We start from the raw sequence: 25,503 nt of genomic DNA, 5'->3' as shown, positions 1-25,503 counted from the left end.
TTCCTTGTAAGTTATGCAAAGGGAGTCATCAAACTCACATTTGCCCTCACATGGATGAAGCCTCAAAATTGTTGGAAAACCTTACTGTTCCACAACAAGAATTTCCAACTGGTTACCATAAACTTTCTCCCAACCTACCGTCAACTGACGGAGTGATTGATTTAATTTCAAGTACAGTCGATCACACTCTTCCATTGGAGAGTGAAACTCATGTCACTCAGGTTGATGATCCATTAGTTGATCAAGTGGTCAATTCAATTTCACATTCGGTTGGTCCCACTTTCCCTTTAGAGAGTGAACTTCATACCGCTCAGGTTCTTTTTGTTACATCAGATTCCTCTACGCCGGGGGGCATTTCAGCTGTTTCTATGGAACCCCCTCCAATTATTGAGGTCTTTTCCTTTGATTGGAATAAACTGATAGAACCTCATCTTCCTTCCTCCATCCCTTTCCAAATCATTGTCAAGGCTGGTGGTAGGGACATACATCGTACTCAGGTAGATGAAGGTGCTTCTGTTAGTATTTTATCCTCAACTGTTTGGAAAGCTTTGGGTTCCCCTCAGCTTGCGCCTATTACGCAGAATCTGAAAGCTTTTAACAGAACCATTAGTGAACCTTTAGGGATCCTTCCTAAGTTTTCTATTACCTTGGAAGGTAAAACTGTCTGTATTGATCTTATGGTAGTTCGAGGTCCCTTGGATTTCAATTTACTCCTTGTGCGAGACTATGTTTATGCAATGAAAGCTATCGTATCGACACTCTTCCGCGTGATGTCTTTCCCTCACAATGGAAATATTGTGACTATAGGCCAGCTTTCGTTCCCTAGTCTTGTTTCAACTACCAATAATACGACACCCCTAAATGTTCCTGATTCTAAAGTGGTATCTACCCCACCACGAGTTAATTATGTGGCAATTGGTCCCATGTTTTCAGTTACTAATGTAAGTGAGCCTCCCAGTGTTTGCTCATCTTCCTTTGATTTAGATCCAGTAATTGACATGGAAAACTCTATGGGATTACTTGAACGTGATGTTCTTATCCCTTTTGAGTCCCTTGACATGTGTTCCTTCCAGAGAACTATTCTTCCTTTTGATGAAGATCTCTTGGAAGCCATGATCAAGGTGTGTCCATTGACATGTCTTTCTTCCAGTTGGAAGCCATGATCAGTGTCGCGAGGATAGTTTTTTTCCTGTATCAACCTCGTTAAAAAATGAAATAGGCTGTCGCGAGGATAGTTCCTTTTCCTATGTCAACCTCGTTAAAAAATGAAACAGGTGTCCGCGAGGATAGTTTTTTCCTGTATCAACCTCGTTAAAAAAAATTTAGAGTAGAGTTTTTGTTAGGTAGATTGTAGAGAGTAGAAGCGAGGATAGTTTGTTCCTCTCTCAACCTTGTTAAAAAATGAAATTGGATGTTTCAAGGAAAGTTCCTGTTACTGAGTCAAACTCGTTAAAAAATGAATCAGGTTCGAGGATAGTTCCTTGTCTTGTGTCAACCTCGTTAAAAGATGAAACAAGGATAGGTTATATCGGTAGATTGTAGAGAGTAGTTATGAGCATAGTTCCTTATCTTGTGTCAAGCTCGTTTAAAAAATGAAACAAGCATTTTGAGGATAGTTCTTTTCCTGTGTCAACCTCACTAAAAAATGAAACAACTCCCACGAGTCTTTCCAAGATTTCAAAAGTAAACCTTCATTTCATCCACCTGGTTGAATGCAATGAAGCTTGGGGGGCATGTACCTTGATTTGCATCATTATGCTGGGGGCATGCGAACTTATAACAAGCATAGTTTTTCGTTTCAAGCTTGCGTAAACATGAAATCGAATCCGAGCATAGTTCTTTTCCTGTGCCAAGCTCGTTAAAAAATGAAACAAATCCTCCTCTAATTGAGTCGAGAGTTTGACTAGATCTCATAAATATTAAGTTGTATATTTAGGTTAGTTATTTCAGTTTTTGCATAATTTTCTTACAGTTTTAGGTTGAGTCTTTCAAATGATCTCGTAACTGAACCTTCATTCCATCCAACTAATAATTAGTTGAATGAAATGAAGCTAGGGGGGCATGCACTCTAGTAGTTATGCTTAGGGGGCATCAAGCACAGTTTTATCTCTGTTTCAATCTTGTGTAAAAATGAAACTATTTTGAAGCATAGTTTTTCTCTGTTTCAATCTTTTGTAAAAATGAAACCTATCTTGAGTCAATTTCAGTTATTTTCAAGACTCGTTAAACTCATGAAAATCCCGAGATTATTTTGCTATCTTTCATTCTCGTAAAACAAATGAAAATGCCGAGTTCTTTCCATATTTTCCTGCTCGTAAATTAAATTGAAAGTCGGCCATATGAGTACATTTTTATCATTTTTTCAAACTCATTAAAACTTACGAAAAAATGAAAACCATGAGTACATTTTTATCATTTTTTCGAACTCGTTAAAACTTACGAAAAATTGAAACCTTAGAGTCATCTTTAAGCCCTTTTCTGACTCCTAAAACATGAAAAGATTGTCGAGCGTTTCTTTTACACTCGTTAAAACGGAATTAAAAGACGGTCCACTTACAACCCTTTTCTGACTGTAAAAACATGAAAAGATTGCCGGATTTTTGTCGTTTCAAATTCGATATTGGAAATAAAACGACGTGTCCTTGATCGCTTTCTACTTTTCAGATCAGAGACACTAATCATGAAAGTACTCCTTGGTCGTAAAGATCAAGTGGTTCTCTCAAGTATTATTTTATACTTTTTCGGGATTGGGAGACACAAATTTACGAGAAAGGTCAACCCTAGAGTCTTCTTAAGTTTTTTTGACTCTCTAAAATTGAAAAACGCCGAGTTTCTCCTATACTGGAATCGTTAAAATTTCACAGTAAAGGACCTGTTCAATTAAAAACAGGAACGAACCACTCCTTCTTAGGGTTCGAATCTAAACTAAGTTGGACTCATCCGAAGGATGAGCTTATAATCAAGCAAATGTTATCCTCCTCAAGCTTGTAAAAAATAAAGAGGTACTTGCCAGAAATGGTGGGGGAAAAGAGAGGAAAATGAGTCTATTTGTTATACTTTGTCTCGGAAAAACCTTATCACCACTCTTGAATACGACACTTTTCATTCACCTGGGTTGGGAAATCCTTTTCCTAATAGTTGATCAAACCACATTGAAAGTCTTTAGCCGGTTTCCAGGTATTAACTTTGGGACAATTGTCACCAAACCATCTGTAGTGTTGTTATGTGTTCAAGAGGAGTCTTGAAAATAAGCCATTCATCTGCAAAATATCTGTCATCCATCTTGACCATCCCTGAGTCAGTCCTTGCAACTAAATTTCTTCAACTTGATCTATGATTTCGTGTTGTGGGCTTGCCTACGACGGATCGCTTTCTATCGACATCAGCACATTATCTAGAAAGATGATCTAGGAATCATCAGTACATTGAAATCTGCATGCCTCAATGGCAGGTTTCTCGCCTTTGACGACCGTTTACATCATTGAATTTCGATCGAAGGATTCCGTGACATGTTCGACATCAACACATCTACTCACATCTCATGGATTGTACTGGGTACTTTGTGAACCATTAACATCACTGGTGGTCTCTCTCACACTTGTTAACAGTTTACATCATTGACTGGTAATCAAGTGGTTTCTACCATGTTCGACATCAACTCATCTATTCGCATGGATAGAATCATACTATTTCGGGAAGCAGAAATGAAGACCCTGGATCTAGTTTCCGCCATCCAGGCTGCGAGGAGTTTTGTATTCATTATACAGTAGACTAATTATAAACAGATGGCTGCGTCCATATTGTGTCTACATGTGTCTATGATTATGATGTATTGCGAAATCATTCCTATATCAGAGCAGTAGTTAGTTTGTTAGTTAAGTTTTTGATCTGAGTATGGGAATGCCTACCTCAGCGATGATATGATCTCATATATGTATTTTGTGTTGAATATTTGCAGGTTCCGACTGGGCTCTCCACAAGATAATCCTCGAAATGATAAAGTGCTTCACCCTTCCTAGATGATATAAAAACCTAATCTACTACAGACCTCGCACTTTAGGGGGCAATCTGTTACACTAAAATTTGTCACCATGACTATTTGCAGTCAGTATGGCTCCATCAATAACCATACTATCGTCCTTGGCAAGTATTATACCTCTGCTCCTCATGTCAAACTCCAAAAAAGAGAGAAAGCCTTTAAAAATCAATATAACTCTGGTTCCGCGCTTTATCTTACTCTTACCTGCGTGCACGCACCTCAACTTCATAATACCTGCATACTTGTACGCTCTGTCTATAAAGGGGTGGGTGCGTACCCCTGTAAAAGTCAAAAGGCGCAAGTTTTACTTTAAAAAACTTACTTGCGGTCGATTCTAGAGCATTCTAGAAGATGGTTTGACGTGGATTGAGCGCCTTCAGATGGTTCATGCATCCCAATGAAAGAGGAACTTATCCCATGAAGAGGGGAGCTATCCCTTTGAAAGAGGGGCTTATCCCATTGATGGTGGACCTGTTTAACTTCCTCCAAAGCATTATAAATACAGGCATTGGGCCAGAGGCAAGGGAGGTTGAAAGCTGAACATTCCTAAGGGTAGATGCTGCTGAAATTAGGACTCCCTTATAGAGCTTGAGAGGAGAGATTCCATTCTTTTCTTAGCTTCATTTGGAAGTGGGTGAGCTGATCAAAGTAGAGGAGAACTCTTGCTGGACCCTGGGAGGGACCTGCACAACACCAAGGCACTGGTTGTAATGGTTTCTTTTGTTTCCAATTAATACAATTAAGTTCATTTTTCTCAACAAGTTGTTATATATAATTTGTTTCATAAACTCCTTGGTCTTTATGATTAATATGTTTTATTACATGAGTTATTCAGGTGCTATGTAATCGTTTGCTTGTTAGTGTATGCAGGCTTCAAGGAGAAGGAGCTCATCTGGATCAAAGAGGCTTGGCTGCTACAAACAACGTTGGACTAGAGGTAAGCCTTAAACACCTGGTTGCTTTTATTTTAAATGCATATTTAGGGAAAGATAGTGCTTGATTGTTTTGTTTGTCACTAGAAAAGCCTTGTTTTCTAGGGAGGTCGGTTTTGTCCGCAAAATTGACTCTTTCTGCATGACAGGGATACCAGAAATAGTTGGAGTAACTGGAGTCTTTGAGGATGTTGAAACACAAGTTTCAAATAAACCAGGAGACTTTGACCCAGTTAAACGAGATCGCTTAGCCTGAAATGGTTTTGTTTCTGGAGTCAAGTTGACTCGTTAGTCTCTGTGAACGACGGGGTTTTTATTGACTTTCTTCCACGATTGCAGATTACTTGATCAACTAAAAAATAAAAAGGGGAAAAATTTATTCCGAATTAAATGAATTTTATGACGCTTTGACACAACTTGCTTTTTCAATTTTTAAGAGTCGAGAAAAAGCTAAAGATGACTCTAGCCACCTTCGATTTTTAATTTGCCTAAAGTGACAAGTGCTCAGATGGACCTTTTCTTTTAAGGAGTCTGAAAAGGAACAAAAGTGACTTCTCTAGAAATCTAGACAGAGGGATTACCAAACCAATCGAAAAACTGCAGAATACTTTTTACGGTATGGTAGTCAATCTTCACGAATGTCGTGTTCAGTGCATTGCGATTGATAGGGCGACAGACACAACTTCCTAAGGATAAATGATATAGCCTATTGTGGTCTCCCAATATATACTTGACGGTACATGGGAGCAGAAGTTTGTACTGGCACTTGTCGTATCAAAGAGGAGGAATCACCCAACCTACAATGAAAACGATAGTTACCAGGCTTTACGACACCGGAATACGTCTCTATACTAGACTTCTAGATGTTGTGCATTATGTTCCAAAGCATTTTTATGTTCATTGAGGTTTATTTTATAGTTGATCTTTCTTAAGAAGTTTGCCTTTAAGGTTCACCGCGTGATGTAGATATACAATTCCTAAACATGCAATCTAAGATGATAAACAGTCGTTTACTTTCTTTTAGCAATGAAAATCCTAGCTACTAAGGAAAGAGAAATAAAATTCTTTCAACATAGAGTAGAGAGCACACCCTAGATGCACTTTTCCTAAATCAATTTCTGCATGCAGACTAAATGTAAATGCACATGCATGTATTTGTTTTCCAGTTCCCTTAATGTGAGAATGAAAAAAAGAAAACTAAGTACAGATCTAAACTATTTTCTTTCAAAGCAACAGTACTAACAATTTTTTCTTCAAAAAACAAAAGGAAGATTAAGACGACACTTTGCAAATTCGAATTTAAAACTGCTTTCGACACTTGAAATACTAAGAATTCAAATCAAATACAATGGAAAAAGTGTAATCGACTATCTAAAAGAGGAAGACTTTACGACACTCTTTTTCTTGACTGAAAACGACAGTTGTGACATTTTCAAATCAAAAGATGACAGTTCGATTAAGCTACTGTTTGCAAAGGAGGACTGTAAATGATGAAAAATACATAAAAAAAATTCACAATTCCTTATTAATAGAGGCTGAATAATGCAAAGGAATATGGTTTCAACAGTGATATACTGATCATAGACAGAAAAACTACTAAATAAAGCTGAAGACAATGAAGAAAAAACCAAAATCTGGAGGCAGAAACAATCTTAATCATCGCACCTGTATCACATGGAAACAGGGATGCATCTCACCTAAAACACACGGGAGGTGTGATGCATCTAGATGGCCAATAAGAGACAGTGTGATGGTCCAGAGACGAGACTGTGCTTGGTTTTTCTCTCATAGTTTGCAGCTAAGTTCAGGGATTTAGACTTAGCTAATGATAGACAGTAAACACAAAGTATAGTGGCTGATCTAATGAGGTTATTTGAGCTACCACCAGGGCACTTAGGATGTTTTCAAGTTAGATGTTCAGTTCATAAACCAACCCAGAGATTGACTGAAGCAGCATTGATCTACTTTGTAGTTGCATAGAAAAAGCAGTTCGCAGGCTAGCTGGCTTAACTTCAGGCTCCATCTGTAGTTTATAAAGCAAACAACAGTAACAAAACAAACAAACTATTCGCTCCCCAGTGGAGTCGCCATTTTGTTATCAAGAAAACTAGTGTCCATTTAGAGCTACTAGTCCTACTAAGACGGGTAGCTATCTTAGAAACAAACAAACTAAAGTTATTTGTGTTTTCCTTTATGAGAGATAGATGAGAGAGAAGCAAAGAGTACCAACCTTAGTCTTTTGCTAGCCTCCTTGCTTGTTTCCTCTCTCCTTTGATAGAGCTTTTGCCACTCCTTTCTCATTTGTCTCGCTTCAAAGAACACCTATAGAGTCAAAGCAACAAAATACCATCAAAGCATAGAGATCTATAACCATAAACAATGTAGGATCAGATGTACATTAACCATACAAATGCATATACAAATACAAGATTCAGATACACACAAGTATATGGAGGAAAACTCAAATACCTTTATTGATAGAAGTAGTAGAAGAAAGGATTACAACCAAGCTGTCTGATCCAGCATCATCCTCCTAGCATGAAAGCCCTCTTCACCTCATACAAAGCAAGATCACCCAACAATACAATGTCTCAAAGAGAAACCAACAGCACTTCCTTACAAATTACAAAATTTCGGCCTCTGGATCTCTAGGATGAGGGATCCATATATAGATGTTTGCAGGAGAATGAGTCAACTTCTGGGATTTTGATTAGTGTCATTTCACTGATAGTTCTTGATTCCACTTGGAGATTTCATGATCTCTTACTCATCCCTAGGCGAATTCAGAGAGGCAAGTGTCATATGAGCAGTTTCTAGAAGATTCTTTGAGTTTCCACCTAGCAAACTACCTTTGCCATTTGTCTGCTCTCGCTCATCGCAACCTACAGAAGCGATTTTCAGTATGCATTGCACCCCCTGTGTGTAACAGGTGAGATGCATCGCACCCTCGGCATGGAGCAGTCTGTATGGTCTAGTTTTGACCAGTTCTGAGCATTTTTTCAGGGTGAACTTCTGGGAAATGATGTAATCAACTGACCTTGTTCCTTTAGGGTATGAAACAACACTTTTAGAGGTTTAGAAGCCCTTGGTTTATGGACATATGTGATTGGGGTTGCAGTGCCCAAATATGTCTATAACACCTATGTAGTAAAATAAATTACAGATGGTGACACAATTCAACTCGTGACGCTGAATGGAGAATTGTTTCCAAGGAGAGTCAATGGAAATCAATTGAAGTTGTACAAGGGTGATCCCACCCCTATAGAATGACTATATGATGGCAAGATAGTCTTAGTACTCCAGGAAGCTACAAGGAAGTACGAGACTATAAACTACACTTCCAAAAAATGGGAAAGACGAAGTAAGAGGGTCGTGTGATGGAAGAAAGTAGGGCGTCGAGGGAAGTTGTGCCAAGGTGGCTACGCCATAAAGGTTGGTGTCATGTAGCCTGGTCAAAAAGTAGCCGTTGGAAGCACTGTAGATGATTGGATGGAAACTTTTCCGTTAGCAGGAGTAGGGACGACAGATTTATGGGGAAAATATTTGGAAATATTTCACCAAGGATGCATTAATGATGGAAATTTGGAGGGAATGATTGGATTCAAATTCAAATTCTCCTATAAATTTGGCATGCAGCCCCGCATTCGAACACTTTTCTTCCAACAAGTTTTCCTTCAACTTTTCTTCCAAGACGAGTGTTATATGTCTAAAAAGGTTTGGGAGGAAATTATAGCACAACCTAAGTTCACCAAATTGCATGATTGGCATCGTATGATCATCTTTGAGAGAATGGCTGCAACTCCCCCTGCAACAGAGGCAATGACCTCTGAAGTAGCACCCTCAGTTGAAGCAACACCCTCTATTCCTACAGGATTTCTGACTACAGTGCCTAGCTCTCCTATACCTAAGCCCTCTGTAGCTGAAAAGAAGTAGAAGAGACCACTGTAGGTTCTGATGAGGCAATCACTGCGAAAAAGTCCCATGGAAATTCGTGAGAAGGGGAAGATGGATAGAGCATAACAACCAACTAAGCCCCTTTATTTGGATGAAGAAGAACTATGCAAAAGCATCAAGGAGATGGATGATGAGCAAGATAAGCCTATGACTAAGATCCCAAAGTATATCCCACTGCACAAGGGCACAACTAAGGTGCCTAAGGACCCAAACAATGCCAAACTTATGGTTTCGACACATCTGCTGCTAGAAATAGTGGTGTTTGAGGGCGCACTATTGGGCTGCATTCCGATGCTCAATATGGAGGATTGGGATTTGGGAGATCATGAGAAGTTCCCTCATCTTGTGCTAGCTAGTTATCTGTCAAAGATGTATTATGAGGAAACCAAGGTTATGTTGTGGTCACCAACAACCCCCCTCTTTGTTTAGTATTAGCAATAATATCAAGCAAAGGGGGACCCTTAACAAAAAATCTCAAAAATATTTTTATCAAAATTTTTGTATTTAACTCCCTAGAAGCTATATCGCATCGCAAAGAGAGAGTGAAGAGTTTTTCCTATGCGCGTAAGTAAGCTGCAAAGAAGCGATGCGACATTCATCGCATCGCATATTTTGAAAGCGCCCTTAAAAGAAAATAAAAAGGAATCGCCGACGGTCGATATGCGACGTCGCATATCGCAAACGTCGCATAAGCAGCACACAATGAGCAAATGAAAATTGCGATATTGCGATTTGCGATCCTACAAACTGCGATTTTGCGATTTGCGATTTGCGACGAATGAGACTATTAATTGCTGCGATGCGAATCGTAGAAACCACTCATCACAAGGTTTCTTCAACATGATCTGTAAACCCAAAATTGAGCGCGCACCTTAAGGGAAATTAATGATTGCACGCCTGAGTATCCAAAGATGATCGTGTTGCGTTTTTCGAAGAGTCAAGTCATTATGAGTGTCATGATTATGCATTCATTAGAGTTTAAAGCTTTCATGTCAATCTTTTCTTCATGTCTCTTTTCCTTTGCGTGAACTGCAAGGCAACAACTAATATAAATCTATATGCAGGAAACATCCAAGGAAAAGGGGAAAACGCCAATACTAGAAGAATAGAGAGGAGATGCCTTCGTAGATGAATGCCGCATGCAGCAGAGCCGCGGATTCCAGAGTATCACTCCACAGACACTGATGAAAATAGACTATCCAAGACTCAGAGTCAAAGGCGCACAAAAGCAGCATGTTTGCAAAAGATCCTGAAGCTCAGATTGGATAAAGCAAAACGAAAAACGCTGAAAAGGGATGATGCTTCAGAAAAGCCTGGAACAAAGAATGGAAGCAATTTTCAATGCGTTAGATTGTTCAGGCAACGAAATCCCTAACTCATTGAGTCATTCACATGGCCGGAAACCGAAATAGCAACAACACAATCAGTTTGAAAGAAATTTGGGTTATACTAAGTATACACACAGCAAAAAAAAACCCAGCCAGAGGAAGATTTTCAAAAATATCTTCTAGTTTGTCAGAAAGAGGTGCCAGCTTTTGTTATTTCTACTTTTATCGCCCGAGCAAAAGGAAAAGACAACCAGCCGACTCTTTCTAGGCGAACCTCACATTGCTTACAACACTAAGGAGCAGATACAGAAACGGTTAGAAATTAGATTCAATTTTTAGAAATAAATTTTCTTTAGTAAAAGGGTGGTCATTTGAAGTCATTCCCTAAATTTGTGTAATTAAGATTAGTTAGTTAGTAGTATTTAACCCTTCTCATGGCATTTGGAGAAGGGTCCGGAAATTTGTCAAAAAACTCGTCCTCAGAACATGCACTTTTGCACCCTTGGAGGGGGTTTTTGATGAATGGATGGATCGAGATTTATTTATGTTTACATTTTAATGTCTGCTACTAATGTTGCACTTCTATACTCTTAGTAGATGTTAGAAGTAAGTAGAGATAAATCGTTATTGCTTGAAGTTTGTGAGTGAAAATCAGTCATAAATGGTACTTTTATCTCTTGATTAATTTCTGCTCATATTCTTAGAGTGATATACAGCTGAGTTGTTTATATGTTGATGTATGAATTTCTGGATTACCATTTGGCACTTTTGTACGGTGGAATCATTTGTTTGTGCTTAACATATGTATAACTGATTATGCGATATGTTGTTCACAACTGTTTTGCCTAACTTCTTATGCAGAATGGTTCATCTTAATTGATTTATATTCTTATGATAACTGAATGATCTTTATTACCAGTTGTTGTATGAAATCTTTTTAGATCGCATAATGAAAGAATTTTACCCCAGGTTAGTATAGATTAGATGTGTTGTTTTTGTTAGATTACAGTAGCATTGAGTCAGTTTAGAGTCTAGAATTAAATTAGTTTAAAATTACCTTTAGATTATTATCTTCAAAATCTACACACACACACACACATATTTTAGATTGGGAAGCTGGTCCCATCATCCCCAGTCGGACCCGCTACACCAAACGGGCAAGGAGCCGCCAACCAGGTTCCTGACCGGGTGGGTATCCCCCTTGTTGTTGACCCGATTTCAGGGCCCTCAACATATTTGGCGCTAGAAGGAGGGCACGAACTATGAATGGCAACTAAGTCAAAATCTAAATGCCATCCTGAGAGTAAATCACCCTCATCAACTCCCCCGACTTCTCCACTACGGTTAAACCCGGAGTTAGAAGTTGCTCGAGTATCCACCGTTGCTACCCACTCCAATATATCAGACCAACTCATTATTGAACCCCCTGAAATTCAAACTTTGATTCGTAAACTCCAGGGATTCTCCATTTTTTCTCATAGGTCTGATAAATCTAACAGCAGCGTGACTTCGCAGTACAATCCTGCTCATCCTCTGACCAGATTGAAGAGTGAAAAATTTGGTATTCAACCAAGTGAACTCCCTCTCCCTACTAGGAAAAGAGCAAGGAAAGCACCACCAGAGTCTGACCGTGAGACTCTTTCATCCACTTCGTCCATTTCAACACCCTCACCGTGAAGTCAACCACCCACATCCTCATCCCAAATCACTCATCCATCTTCCACAACACTTCCTCTTCAATCATCAAAGATCATAATACCTTCATCTTCTCAGTATCAGGGACCGTCTTCTGCACTCTCATTAACTAGCGGCTCAACGATGGCCCAATCTCCATGGAAAAATCCTGGGGCGATTTTAATGCCTCCACCCCAGAGCCCAATACCGGCCCATCCTGAGAAGTGGCTACCTAAATTCAATCCAGAAACAGGCATGCTAGCTGAAGAGCATATCAATGATTTCATGCTTTCTGTTAATCTCAATGGAGTTACCAACAAAGATGCTGTCGTCCGACTTTTTCCTTACACAATGCAAGGAACAGCCAGGTCATGGTACTTTTCGTTACCTTCCGGGTGCATCACAAGTTGGGACATTTTTCAAAGTCAATTCCTCACCAAGTTTGGCGATGACAGATCAACAGTGACATTGATCAATGACCTATCTAATCTTAAAGCTGAGACTAGAGAACCCATTAAAGATTTTAATTTACGGTTCAACAAGATCCTCAACAAGATTCCCACTACTTCTCAACCCAGCGAGGAAGTAAGATGTGAATGGTACATCATGGCCTTACCATCTAACTTGGCTATCTTCGTAGATAGGGCAAACACGACGACCTTAGTTGAAAACTTAACTGAGGCGTTAGAAGTAGAAAAACGCGTAGTTGCCCTAGAAAAGAGATCTGCAATAGAAGAACGCAAATCTAAGAAGATCTCTTTCAAAGAAGACACCAAGAAGAAGCAAACGAAGGATCCTTTCGATATGGAAGGATTACAAAAGGTGTTAAAGGCCATGTCCAACGAGATGATTGATATAAGAAAACAAGTAGCAGAAACTTCTTCAAAAAAGCCCTACAGATCTTTTAAAAGAAACCTTCCCATGGAGGTGAAACCACCCAATGCTGTCTCAAACGTCGAATCTGAAGAAGAAGAAGAAGAAGAGAATACCACTGAAGGGCAGACTGATGATGAAGAAGTTGTGGAACTACAAGGAATGTGGGATTTCATCCTCCCACAAGAAGAGGATCAAGAAGCATTTCCGGTTAGCACACGAAGCAAAAATCAACTTGATCCTCCCCAAACTACCCCTAGACAGAAGGGTGCAAGCCCTGCAACAAAAGATAAGGTCGCAACAAAGAAAACAACCGCTAGAGCGACCCAATTTAGCCCAGTCCAATCAGATCAAGTACCTCCATCAAGAACACTGATAGTGTTGGATGAAATGGAGTATAACATTATCGATGACATGAAAAAGACTAGGGCTAATATCACTCTGTACGAATTGAGCAAATTGAAACATAAACATAAAATAATGATGAAAGAATTACATGCCGTGCCTACTACATCTTTACCTACAGTTGTAGCTTCCCACAGCATGGGAAGACCTCCAACCAACATGATCAATAAGATTGATCCGAATGACATTGCCTTGATTGGAGGGGGGTCAAGATCCCATACTCCTCCTTTTCTCCTCACTTATGAAATTTTCAATAAAAACATGCACAATTGCCTGATTGATTCTGGTGCTTCAACGAATATTCTACCCAGATCAATATGTGCCAAATTGGATGTTCAGCCTCAGAAATCTGCAGTGCGCATAGTTCAACTTGATCGATCTCAAGTCGAAGTGATTGGTGAACTTAACCAGGTGACCATCAGATTGTCGTCTAACCCGAAAGTATGTCAGGTTATCGACATTCTAGTAGCTGATATCCCTAAATTCTATGGTTTAATTCTTAGCAAGGATTGGTCAGAGAAACTCCACGGATATTTCTCAACCGACTGGTCGCACATGTGGTTACCCTACAACGGCAAACCCAATCAAATAAAGGTTGAACGAGAATTGCACCAAAAGTACATAGTGACAGAATTGGAAGGAGAGAACGAAGCAATAGCATACAACAACAGTATCATAGGCAATTACTCGGTAGATTCTTTCCTCGGCAATTTCAATGCTCACACTTCACCTTACTTAGAAAATTCAGTTGTGTCCCAAGTTGAAAATTTTTCCCAAACTGATGATTCAAAGTGTTTTAATTTTTTAGATAATTCTGTAAATACATCTTCATTTTGGAAATTATATTTTGATGGCTCTAAATCTAACGAGGGAGCAGGAGCAGGATGCGTTCTGATTAGCCCAGATGGAAACAAGACCATGCTCACATGCAGACTTGAGTTCGATTGCACAAACAATACAGCGGAATACGAAGCCTTGGTGCAAGGCCTATACAAAGCAATCGGCTTGAATGTTAAGTATCTTCAAGTCTTTGGAGATTCCGAAATTTTCGTCAAACAGGTACGTAACACCATACATTGCATGTCAAGTCATTTAAAGCACTATCAATCTTTAGTACAAGATCTGACTTCACATTTCATAGCATTCAATATTTCGTCAATCCCAAGACTCCAAAATGCGAGCGCAGACCTGTTAGCTAACGTAGCCTCTAGACTGATTCCCTCCGAAGATTTTAGTCCCGATAGATTTCCAATAGAATTAATCTTTAAACCATCCATCCCTGACAACATCACCAACTAGAGAGTATTCAATGACGATCCAGACATTGTAAATTTCCTCACTTCTGAAGGATCCTACTCAAATCAAATAATTGACGAAGACCATCATGATCACCAAATTCAGCAAAATAGCACTGATAACGCTATACCTAAATCGGTGGTTAAGTTAGAAGATTTATATGATTTGAAAAGTCGGTTTAAAAGGTCTGCCAATTCTAAACTTTATAGTTCAACTCTGAATTATGAATTAGTGAACCTAGGAACCGATCAGAAGCCGCAAAACGTTAATCTGGGCCACGACCTAGCCCCTGAAGAAAAATCAGCGTATATCCATCTTCTGAGACAATACAAAAACGTTTTTGCATGGAATTACGATGAGCTGAAAACATACAACACTTCTATCATTCAACACACTATCCCTATGATTGACAATGAAAAACCTGTCCAGCAGAAGCTCAGAAAAATCCACCCCAACTTAGAAAATCAGATAAAGACTGAGCTAAATAAATTGTTGAGAGCCAGAATAATTTTCCCAGTCAGACACTCCAAATGGGTATCCAATATGGTGCCTGTTAGGAAGAAAAACGGAGATATTAGAATCTGTATTGATTTCCGGAATCTCAACAAAGCCTGTCAGAAAGATAATTTTTCCCTCCCACCTATGGAGCAAATACTACAAGCAGTAGCGGGCTCAGAATTAATGTCTTTCCTGGATGGATTTTCAGGATACAATCAAGTGTTGGTACATCCCGATGATCAGTTGAAAACCACATTCCGACCCAAGTGGGGCACATACGCATATCGGAAGATGCCATTTGGTCTGATCAATGCCGGCGCTACCTTTCAGAGAGCCATGGACATCGCATTTAAAGGTTTAGTCAATAAATCGGTATTGATTTACCTGGATGATATAACAGTGTACTCCAAGAAGCGAAGCGACCATCTCAAAGATTTGAAACAGATCTTTCAAAGATGCTTAAGGTATGGAATTTCACTTAACCCAAAGAAATATTTTTTCGCATTAAGTGAAGGGAAATTGCTCGGATTCATAGTGTCGAAATCTGGTATTCACATTGAACCTGACAGAATCAAAGAAATTTCCGAAATATCCATACCCCATAACAAAAAGGCCATGCAATCTTTCCTTGGACAAATCAATTTTGTAAAAAGGTTTGTCCCCAATTTTTCACGTATTATTTCTCCTTTACAAAATATGATAAAAAAAATTCAAATTTTAAATGGGGCATAGATGAGCACGAAGCATTCAACTTGATCAAACAAGCTATCATCAACGCTCCATCTTTAGCTACCCCAAATTTTTTAAAATCTTTCATCTTATACACTTTTGCCTCAGTGAAATCTTATGCCGCGATTTTGACTCAAGTAAATCAAGAGAAGGCGGAAGCTCCAATCACATTCTTTAGCTCGAACTTACAAGGTGCTGAACTCAATTACTCAGATGTGGAGAAACAGGCTTATGCTGTTTTCAAAGCGATCAAATATTTCAGACCTTTCTTACTTAAAGCCCATACCAAAGTCGTCGTACCGTTTCCAGCGGTAAGAAACCTTTTGGTACAGAAGGATGTGGGCGAAAAGAGAGAAAATTGGATTACCACTCTACAAGAATACGATCTTGAGATCAAACCAGCAAACATCGTAAGGGGTCAAGGCTTCTGCAAGAAGTTAGCTAGAGCATCGCAAATTCCTGAGAACTCATCTGAAGAGGTACACACATATGAGGTAAGCCTAAACGACGCAGAATCATTATATGCGGACACCATTTATTATCTTAAGAATGGGTATGCTCCATCGCACTTGGATCACACCAAGAAAAGAGCTCTAAGATTGAAAGCTAAACAATACCAGCTCATAAATGATGTTCTGTTTAAAAGGAATTACGATTCTGTACTTCTTAGGTGTCTTGAGAAAACTGAAGCCGAAAAGGTTTTGCAGGAACTCCACGATGGACCAGCAGGTGGACACTATGCTGGAGAGACTACTACGCATAAGATCTTGCATGCAGGATATTATTGGCCCACGTTGTTCAAAGACTCATACAATTACGTAAGGAAATGCCAAATCTGCCAGACTACTGCAGGGAAGCAAAGGAAATCGTCCATGCCACTACAGCCGGTCAACATCGAGCAACCATTCAGCCAATGGGGCTTGGACATAATAGGTGAGATCGTTCCTCACTCTTCTAAGTAGCATAGGTATATCCTCACGACAACAGATTATTTTACTAAATGGGTAGAAGCAGTTCCTCTCAAGACAGTTAATTCTGAAAACATTATTGAATTCATAGATCAATTTATCATCACTAGGTTTGGATTGCCAACGGCCTTAATGTTTGATAATGCATCATAATTTTCTGGAAATGCAATGACTGAGTTTGCATTAAAAAGAGGGTTCAAATTGAAATATTCTGCTAATTACTATCCGCAAGGTAATGGGTTGTCTGAATCAACAAACAAAAACCTAATCAGGATTATCAAAAGAACAGTCGACCAAAACCAAAAGAATTGGCACAAAGCGCTGGTAAATGCTTTATGGGCAGATAGAATCACGAAGAAAGCTTCAATCGGCACTTCTCCCTTTAATTTAGTTTATGGGAAAGAAGTGGTTCTTCCAACTCACTTAGTCATTCCCTCTTTGTATTTAGTACAACACATCGATGAAATATCTACTTCCTCTTTGCAATTAAGACAAATGGAAATAATCAAACTAGAAGAATGCCGAGAACAAGCTAAGAAAACCCATGCTCACCACCAAGCGCTAATAAAATCCTCTTTTGACTCAGCCATCATAACCAGAAAGAACTTTCAGATGGGAGATTTAGTTTTGAAATGGGATAAGGCTCATGAAGAAAAGGGCAAACATACGAAATTTCAGAAGCTGTGGCTTGGTCCTTTTCAGATTTTAGAAGTCATAGGCCCATCGACGTTTGTGTTGTAGGATTTGGCAGGTAGAAGAGATTCTTTGCCTGTGAATGGACAGATTCTTAAAATGTATTTTCCATAGAATATCACTCTTCTATTTTTGTAGGATAGTTTTAGTTTCTTTTATTTTGTTTTTTTTTTCTTTCTTATAAATAAAACCGGTTGTAAATGATCATTGAATAAGATTCATGAAAGAGCACACTAACTCTCTATCAGATTTCGATTTCACTTGTACAAATAGCAAAACTTTTCGAAAAATCTGATTTTTATTATTGACAAATAGAGTTAACTTTAGCCTGAATAATGATATCAGTTTCAACCTTTCAAAAGACTTTGATGAAATCAACCTTTGGTTAAAAATTGTTTTATCCCAGCACAATGAAAGGTATCATCAATAATAAAATAAATATTCTCTGCAAAGCTGTTATTTTCAAAACTCTATTATTGTCGTCCAGAGCTTTCTTAAGGAAAAAAAATGACTTCCTCCCTGCTAAAGGAAACCGTAGCATTCAGAGAAACAATCCGAGAAAGCACTATATCTCAAAGAATAAGAGGTCTCATCACGAGCCGGCTAATCATGATCACAGATATTATAACTTGTTGACTTTGCCAATACTGTCTATCAAAACAGGGCAACGACTCAAGATTGTTGCAATCAAAAGACAAGGGGTCTCATCACGAGCCAGCTTGTTCAGCAAAAGTGTAAATCAAGTGAATGACTGTGTCATAATTTGGCCACCAAACCAAGACATTGTTCTTTAGAGAGTAAAAAAGGAAAAAGTGCCAAAAAGGATTTTTCTCTGAAATGTTGTAAATAACCTCAAGCAGGAAAAAGGATCATTGCTGGATAACATGGTAACCCTGTCGAGGCTATGGACGCTTGCGGGCAGCAGAGGCTCTACCTACGACAAATGAGCATATTTTAAAGCCAGTACGCAGAGAAGACCTTATTTTATCTTTTAAAAAGGACCGAGTAATGTCTGGTATGAATGCAAGAACTAAGCCTATGGAAGCAGACAATTGGACAAAAAGAAGGGTTGAGAAAAAGTATCATTGATAGGATGAGGGGTAATCTACTCTATCTGTCCATAACAAAATTTAGACATATGAAAATTTTTCTGTTTTGGAAGTGGAAATGTCAATAGAAAAGCAGAGATAACTGGTTCTTCACAGTGAATCGCCATTGTTGTGGTCACCAACAACCCCCCTCTTTGTTTAGTATTAGCAATAATATCAAGCAAAGGGGGACCCTTAACAAAAAATCTAAAAAATATTTTTATCAAAATTTTTGTATTTAACTCCCTAGAAGCTATATCGCATCGCAAAGAGAGAGTGAAGAGTTTTTCCTATGCGCGTAAGTAAGCTGCAAAGAAGCGATGCGACATTAATCGCATCGCATATTTTGAAAGCGCCCTTAAAAGAAAATAAAAAGGAATCGCCGACGGCGGATATGCGACGTCGCATATCGCAAGCGTCGCATAAGCAGCACACAATGAGCAAATGAAAATTGCGATATTGCGATTTGCGATCCTACAAACTGCGATTTTGCGATTTGCGATCTACGAGGAATGAGACTATTAATTGCTGCGATGTGAATCGCAGAAACCACTCATCGCAAGGTTTCTTCGGCATGATCTGTAAACCCAAAATTGAGCGCGCACCTTAAGGGAAATTAATGATTGCACGCCTGAGTATCCAAAGATGATCGTGTTGCGTTTTTTGAAGAATCAAGTCATTATGAGTGTCATGATTATGCATTCATTAGAGTTTAAAGCTTTCATGTCAATCTTTTCGTCATGTCTCTTTTCCTTTGCGTGAACTGCAAGGCAGCGACTAATATAAATCTATATGCAGGAAACATCCAAGGAAAAGGGGAAAGCGCCAATACTATAAGAACAGAGAGGAGATGTCTTCGCAGATGAATGCCGCATGCAGCAAAGCCACGGATTCCAGAGTATCACTCCATAGACATTGATGAAAATAGACTATCCAAGACTCAGAGTCAAAGGCGCACAAAAGCAGCATGTTTGCAAAAGATCCTGAAGCTCAGATTGGATAAAGCAAAACGAAAAACGCTGAAAAGGGATGATGCTTCAGAAAAGCCTGGAACAAAGAATGGAAGAAATTTTCAATGCGTTAGATTGTTCAGGCAACGAAATCCCTAACTCATTGAGTCATTCACATGGCCGGAAACCGAAATAGCAACAACACAATCAGTTTGAAAGAAATCTGGGTTATACTAAGTATACACACAGCAAAAAACACCCAGCTAGAGGAAGATTTTCAAAAATATCTTCTAGTTTGTCAGAAAGAGGTGCCAGCTTTTGTTATTTCTACTTTTATCGCCCTAGCAAAAGGAAAAGACAACCAGCCGACTCTTTCCAGGTGAACCTCACATTGCTTACAGCACTAAGGAGCAGATACAAAAACGGTTAGAAATTAGATTCAATTTTTAGAAATAAATTTGCTTTAGTAAAAGGGTGGTCATTTGAAGCCGTTCCCTAAATTTGTGTAATTAAGATTAGTTAGTTAGTAGTATTTAACCCTTCTCATGGCATTTGGAGAAGGGTCCGGAAATTTGTCAAAAAACTTGTCCTCAGAACATGCACTTTTGCACCCTCGGAGGGGGTTTTTGATGAATGGATGGATCGAGATTTATTTATGTTTACATTTTAATGTCTGCTACTGATGTTGCACTTCTGTACTCTTAGTAGATGTTAGAAGTAAGTAGAGATAAATCGTTATTGCTTGAAGTTTGTGAGTGAAAATCAGTCATAAATGGTACTTTTATCTCTTGATTAATTTCTGCTCATATTCTTAGAGTGATATACAACTGAGTTGTTTATATGTTGATGTATGAATGTCTGGATTACCATTTGGCACTTTTGTACGGTGGAATCATTTGTTTGTGCTTAACATATGTATAACTGATTATGCGATATGTTGTTCACAACTGTTTTGCCTAAATTCTTATGCAGAATGGTTCATCTTAATTGATTTATATTCTTATGATAACTAAATGATCTTTATTACCAGTTGTTGTATGAAATCTTTTTAGATCACATAATGAAAGAATTTTACCCCGGGTTAGTATAGATTAGATGTGTTGTTTTTGTTAGATTACAGTAGCATTGAGTCAGTTTAGAGTCTAGAATTAAATTAGTTTAAAATTACCTTTAGATTATTATCTTCAAAATCTACACACACACACATCTTTTAGATTGGGAAGCTGGTCCCATCATCCCTAGTCGGACCTGCTACACCAAACAGGCAAGGAGCCACCAACCAGGTTCCCGACCGGGTGGGTATCCCCCTTGTTGTTGACCCGATTTCGGGGCCCTCAACAGGTTACGAGATTGGAAACTATGAAATGGGACACAGGTATTGAGGCCGGGGGCCTCCTAAACATGCTCTAGGTGTCGCACTTCAGTCACACCATCATTAACATAGCATGTGTCCAAAAATTATTGAATTTGGTGCATGATGGGTGTCTTTGGTTGGGAGAACCCATTCGATTATAGATATGTTGATCCATCGGATCACCTTGCTGCCCTATCAAGGTGTGGATCCAACAGAAGAATTTGGAGTGAAAACGCAGGAGAAAAAACTCACATATCAGATGAAGAGTGAGTTCGGGTGGATTAAAATGTCGTGCAAATATTCCATCCGCTCCATTTCATATCCCATGATACATTTCACTGTGCAAATATTGGCATGCAAGGTCATGCAGAAGTGCCACATGGACAAGGTTTTGGAGCCTGTGATCTCTTTGGCTGCGTAGTGTGCCAAAGGAGTCCAGTACAACTGGGCTCAGTACCTTTACAAATAATTCTTCGAGAACTGTCGGGAGGTCCAGTATGAGGGCAAGGCATTTCATTATGCTTGGTTGTTACTCTTGATAGCATTAGTAGCATGGAGGATGCCAGAGGACAAACAATTTTCTCCTCAAGAATCAGACCTTCTGGAAGCTACGAAGTTCGGTTCGCTCTGGGCAACAAAGGGCCCTTTGCGGGTCATGGAGACCAAGATTTTCTAGGTGCTGGTAAAGATGGATCTACGCATGATGATCATACAGATGCTGAGGATGTCACCTACCTTACATTATCAATATGAGCCCTACGTCGACTTCAAGGCTGACTTCCATAATGTATATGTTCACACACGAAGGGATCTAAATAAGATATGGCACAAGTTGCCTTATCTTGTGGATGAAGAGGATGTCATGGAGATTGTAGGTAAATGGATAAGAGATTGGCTTTACCCACCATATCCTCGTGTAGGAACGAGAAAGGAAACATAAGGTACCACCACACAGACATAAGAAACAGAGAAACAAAAGGAAGCCAAGAAGGCTATAGATAGGAGAGAGCTTCACAGCGGAAAGAGGCTGCATCTAGGGAAGCTTCTGCTAAGGAAATTGTTGCCAAGGAAGCTGCTAACAAAGAGAAAGTGGCCCATGAAACCATAATCGATGTTGAGGAGTCTGAATCGCAGCACACATAGGACCAAGAAGGGTCAGATGCAGAAGAAGGTGGGGGTGTGGAGCAAGAAAACCCATTTGTGGTCAAGAAAAGAACAAAGCAGACAACCTCTGGGTCATGGAAGAAATAGAATTCAGATAAATCACCTATGTGGATCCATTAGTCCTAACTGAAGGGGACTTAGATGAAATTAGCGACTAGGTCTGGGACACTACAACAAAATTATGGAACTACTTTGAGAAAAAGTACCAGCAGATGCTGAGAAATGTATAGAAGGATCTACATGACCTGTAGATCTAGACAGGCCGACTATAAGCAAGCGTAGGCCAAGCGATCAGGATTCAGGCGAGCCTACATCAAGCAAGCATGACAGTGTTGGACACAGAGCATACCTTGGATCTCTTTGTGATTCAATTTCCAGACAGGGCCCTGCACGCAAAAACGGATGAGGCCAAAGCCCATATCTTGGATATCAAGAATTTGGGCCTTAACCTCATGGCACTCTCTATCCAAACTTTTGGCTTAGTGGGCCTTGAACCAGGTTTAGAGTTAGTTGCTCCAAACAAATCCCTACACTATTGGCCCCTTCGGCATCAATCTGTGGAGCGCAGACTGAAGTCTCACCCGAAGCAGTAGGGGGGGATGTTGGAACAAAGTTTTTGCACCTAGAGATGAGTTTCATGTCGTTTTATGCCCTAAAGATGCCTTTGCATAGATCGATAAGCCTTTCTGGCTTATCTATATAATTCATTTAATTATCCTCTAAACCTCTGTGAAGGTTTACGAAGGTCTTTTGCATACCTTGAGCAGAGTAATTAACTACTTACACACATCAAAGATTACGTATAACCTAGTAATTACTCATATCATCTTAAGTGTTTGTTACCTTCAACATACAACAATATAATCTTCACGTAAATAGTTAATAGTAATTACATTCATATAATAGTATAAGTCATGTAAATTCATGCATCAATACATCATTATTTCATAAACCCATTATAACATAAGGCACATTAATAAAAACAGAAGTAAAGAGATAAACACAAGCATTTCTGCAACAATCTTCTTTATTAATACTCAGTTCTGCTTACATACTCAAGACTTCCGTGTGCACTCAGCTGCAGGGGTCTGCGCACTCATCTATGAACTCTACTCTAGGCCTCTACGCACACAGCTGCAAAGTTTTTCTTCCTACTCTTCTCTGCTAACTCTTTAGACTTCTCCCATAGACAAAACTTCCTTACTTTTTCTTAGACATCCTAAAACACACCAATTTATACAATCCCATGGTCTGCGAACCATGGGTAGATCTTCAACAGCCGATTCAACTTACATAAAAGAAGGGTAAAACCCTTTATAACTCTTTAATTACCTACACACTCCACGACTACAATTTGCAGAGACTTTACATTTTTATACAACAAAACTTGGGCTTTTGCCCCAAAATTGACCCTAGGGGACCCCATCCCAGCAGGCCCCCAACACAAAGATCGTGACTCACCCTCGAGTCACTTGGTTGGCATGGAGATCCTTCTGTGAAGATCCCCTAGCTTCACTCTGCGTGGATGCCTTCTTGATCTGCTTCACTAGCTGCTCTGTTGTTGATCCTGCACTGTCCTCCTTGATTTTCTGTTGCGTACTCTTTAAATTTTTCAATTTCTCCTAAATGTTGGTAGAGACGATGTAGGCCTCATCCAACCAAGGCCCCAATCTAGCCTTGAGGACTACCTCTTTCTTCTATGTTGCTTCCACTTGTGTAAGCAGCTGCTTTGCCTTCTGTAGCTTGGAAAGTTGTTGTTTTGTAGCAATAATGCGCGTTGTTTTCCTTACTTCATCATATTGTTGCTAGAGTTCACGAGCTTTTGTATTCAAGGCTTGCAGGGTGGGATCTTCCTGTAGAGCCATGACTACCTCTTGCTCAAAAAGCATGAAGTAGTCTACCACCGTGGCATCCACAGTCGCGATTCCATCCTTCATAGAGGATGCACACTGTTCCCTTACCTCTAGCCGAGTTGAGGGTTGTGACTTCAACTCCAACTTTGTTATATTTAGGTTCAACTCAAATTGAACTCGAGCCACTTCCGTCTTGGAACCACACATGCCTGTAGCCAGCTTTTTGATCTTTGCCTCCAATGATGCTTCCTCTGGTATATGCAGTTCAAGTACTATTTTGCAGGCTTCTTTTACCGTGGCTACAAGCTAAGCGTTCTACACCTGAATTTTCCTTTGTGCCTCGAGTGCCTCTTTCTTCTCAGCGAACATCTGTTCATTGTTTACTCGATATTCACTTATGAGGCTAAGTGCACACTGATCCCACACCCAGAACTCTGTTAGCACCCATGCTTGCAACGTGTGTAGGTACTCATTCGGGAGTGTGGCCAGGTTGAGGCCGATGTTCTTCAAAGAACTCACTATGGCCTTGTCATTAGCCACCTTTGTGCTCAAAGATCCATCTAGCAGCATGACTATCTGAAAGTCCAGTGATCGATCTGCCATGCACCTGCCTGGATCCTAGTCATCTGAATCTGCAGCTCGCGTAGATCCTTCTAAATGGTGCTCAACATATACTATTGTTGCTGCTCAAACTACTGCAGCAGTTCTACCATGGTATCCCACACCTTGTCACCTATCTCGTCCATGTTTCCATCTGTCAGAGTAGTAGGATCCAGTGACGGCTTGGTCACTTCCAATTTCTTTCGTGGCCCTTCCTTTCCTTGTTCCCTATACCATTTGACCCAGAAGAGAGTGCTTTCCTACTCCTCCTAACCACTGCCTCCCTGTTTTGACTACTCCTCCTCCTCTATTGGGGGCGAAGGAGACTTACCACTGTGCTCGAAGTCACGCTCTTATTCTTTGGTCTGCTACTTCGCGGCACGCTTTGCTTCTACCCGGGCCTTCTCCTCGGCCTCTTTTTTCACTTCTCAACCAACTGTTGAACCTTCTACTTGGTCAATTCGTTCTTTTTATTCTCTATGGACTTGCTAGTACTTGCACCAGATCAGATGGAGAGTACCACTTTATCGGCCAGTGCTTGATGACTTCCTCAATAGCATCATCTATAGCAAGGTAAGGCACGTCAAACCATTTTTATTGTGGATCCTTCCACGCCTGGATGTATACGTAGTGGAATTCGGCTTTAAACTCTGCATATCCTGATAGTTGCTCAAACACAGTTGGAGACAACTGTGGCTTCTGGTTGATGGCCATGCAAATGCTTGCCTCCATCAGCACCCAGAAGACTTTGGTCTCTATGATGCGTGCGACGTCCTTTGTGGCCCACAAGGAGGCAAACTATGAAGCCTCTGGCAAATCCTTATCCACAAGAGGAAACTGACTATCCTCCAACAGATCCAAAGCAACGAGCACAATGGAGAACAACAACCACAAATAGTGGAATGTTTATGCCTCTTGAGAATTCACGAGGAACTCACTACAAAGGTAGCATGCCCAGTTGAATTGTACGCCCTCCACGCACTAGGCAGCCAAAGAAACCACTGGTATCGGAACCTCATCCGCGCAGCATTTTCTCATAACTTTGCCCACAAGGATCTGAATGGTAATATTCATTGTGGGGTTGGTGATTAAGGTTATAGAGTAC

This window comes from Pinus tabuliformis, chromosome 2_2, assembly GCF_031772625.1.
Source record: "Pinus tabuliformis cultivar Carrire ecotype Pingquan chromosome 2_2, CPIR1, whole genome shotgun sequence".
NCBI lineage: Eukaryota > Viridiplantae > Streptophyta > Pinopsida > Pinales > Pinaceae > Pinus > Pinus tabuliformis.
This window is presented reverse-complemented; position numbering follows the sequence as displayed.